We start from the raw sequence: 2705 nt of genomic DNA, 5'->3' as shown, positions 1-2705 counted from the left end.
GGGAAGTCGCGTTTGCTCTCCGCCGTGCGTTCGCTCCCCATGAAAGCGCGCGTCCCTCGCCCTCGCGCGCTTTCACTCGCACATACAATTGGCGCTGAGCCGTGCTCCCTCAAGGGCTGCAGAAGATAGCGCCAACCTTTCCCTTTCCCTCAAGAACCACTTATCATCATCGCACATACAGCATACGGCCAATGAGTTCGCTGTAAAAGTTGCGCTAACCATTTCCCTCCTCCTCCGTTCCACTGTCGCGGCGCGATCGAGGCGCGATCTCGACAGTGGCGCCGCTCATGTCGACCCTGCCGTAGCAGACGATGGCTAACGCGCTACCAGAGGAAATCCGCGGAAAACTTCGATCGCGCTCTCCGGAGCAGTTTTAGTGGCGCGATTTTGCTTCGTCAGTCGGTAACTGGCCTTAATTAAATTATGCGGTTTTACGTGCCAAAACCACGATCTGATTATGAGGCACGCGGTAGTGGGGGACTCCAGAAATTTGGACCACCTGGGGTTCTTTAACATGCACCTAAATCTAAGTACACGGGTTTTTTCGCATTTCGCCCCCATCGAAATGCGGCCGCCGTGGCCGGGATTCAATCCCGCGACCTCGTACTCAGCAGCTAGCCCAACACCATAGCCACTGAGCAACCACGGCAGCTTGTAAGTGCATGGCCTTAATACTGTTTTGGAAGTATAGCAACGCGACGATGCGAGACGGCGCTAATACCAAATGTACAGCAAGCGTTTGCGCTCGCCGGATGGTAAACAAAAAAAAGCATTTTGCCCTCACCTTGTCGGTTGCGGCAACTGAAGGCGCAGCAGCATGCCATCACAACGAAGTTCTTGTCCCTAACACGTTTGATCCGTTTGTGCGTACAACACTTTCGTCGCACATGTCCGAGAATGGCGGTCGGAGCGCGCTGGAAAGAAAAAAATATACAAAAGCGCAACGCGTGCTTCCACGTGACACGGTTTGGCCAATGGGGGAGTGGAGGAGGCTGGGGCGACAGGAGGCGGCGAGGAGGAAATGCCGTGGTGAGCGCGGTGGCGGCAACATCTAAGAATGGCGCTACTTTTATATAGAGGGGCTTTAAGCACAGTCACAACGTAAGCTGGTGGAGCGGCTCAAGATCGAGTCGCTCTAATTTCGGCACCACGCACAACAGGGTGCGATCGCGACAGTCTCTTCGCCTCGTTTTGACGAGAACGATCTGAACTGTCCGCCCGGCGTCGACGGCGGGCTGCGACTTGTAATGCTCTCTGCACAGCAGTCTGCTTAGCCCGATGATGCCTGGTTGTAGCCGCGCACGTAGCTCTACGTTTAGGCGCCTTAACTAGATGGCGCCACCATGCTGGCGGAGGCTCGGGATCGCGTTGACTGCGCGCCTCGTATGAATCACATCTCGTCCTCTGTGCGCCTGCTTAGGGCGCGTTTATAGGGCATTTTTCCGCTACCTGATATGATAGCAAGCGCTTGCGTGGCTCAATGGTAGAGCATCTGATTCCTGCGCAGTGGGCCCGGGTTGCATCCCGGCTGGAATCGGGTACTTTTTTTCGCATTTCCGGCGATAGCGGTTACGGTCACCAGACACCGTCGGCGGAGGACACCATAATAACATCTTACGCTGTAAAACGGCTTGCACCCTCTTCAACTTGGGGTGAGGGGGTGGAAAGACCCTTATAGACATATTTGGGTTCGTTCGAGACATAAATTGTTAACGTGAACCGTAAAACATATCCTGTAGCATGAGACATAAATACACCAAGTTCTGCACACAAAATGTTTCGTAAATTAAGCTTAGCCAGCTCAAGGTGTTTTCAAGGGGTTCTCCTCCAAAGTCGTGAAACTCTGACTTCCGTGGTACAAGTACAGGCATATTCCGTACATGACCAAAGGCGTGAATATATGGCGCCGTAGTGTACCATATTAATTACCGGGGTATGTCAGCACAAGATGCCCGCGCTAACGACATCCTGCTCTTGTTGAGTACGCTGACACAACTTTCCGGACATCATTTCTTTCTGCGTTAAATTAAAGGGTTCTTGAAACGGTTCGGAAAAATTTTGTAGACTCGTAGGGTACAGCTGCAGTAAAACATTCGCACCACAATTTCTGTGAAGCGTCTCATATTAAGAGAGCTACGGACGATTACAAGTTTCCCTCCTCCATAGCAATGCTTTTTCTCCACTGGCTCGCCGAGCGATCGGGGCTAAGCTCCGCCTTCACTGGCTCTGTGCCACGATGGGACGTCGTGTCATCTACTTCCGGTTGTCTTGGAGCCAGCACGCGAAGGCACGGCACAAGTAAGGTACAGTACTCTACAGTGGCTAGATGCACAATTAAGGCTTAGTCTGTGGCTCATGTTGACTGGATCTCGAACGGAAAGCAAGAACTCCAGCAACAGTGATCACGTGACCTCATTTGTCACGTGGGCGAATCGGATTGACCTGGAAAAAAAAAAAAAAAAAAAAACGTCCCGGGAATCGTTAGCCCGCTATCGATAGTTTGAAAAGCCGCCTTCGATACCTTCCGCGCCGCTCACGGACACACTGCACCATCGGACGTGAAGGAGGAAAACTATATTATTGTTTTCTAAGCAGTTCCCATTTTTGCCTCACGGCGGTTATTTTTCAACGCACTCCGAAGTTTCGCGATCGTCAAAGTAGAAAGCCAAATGGCCGCCTCCAGCAGCGGCACGCGCGCTTCAAAA

Source organism: Dermacentor silvarum, chromosome 10 (genome assembly GCF_013339745.2).
Source record: "Dermacentor silvarum isolate Dsil-2018 chromosome 10, BIME_Dsil_1.4, whole genome shotgun sequence".
NCBI lineage: Eukaryota > Metazoa > Arthropoda > Arachnida > Ixodida > Ixodidae > Dermacentor > Dermacentor silvarum.
Note: the sequence above shows the minus strand (reverse complement) of the source record.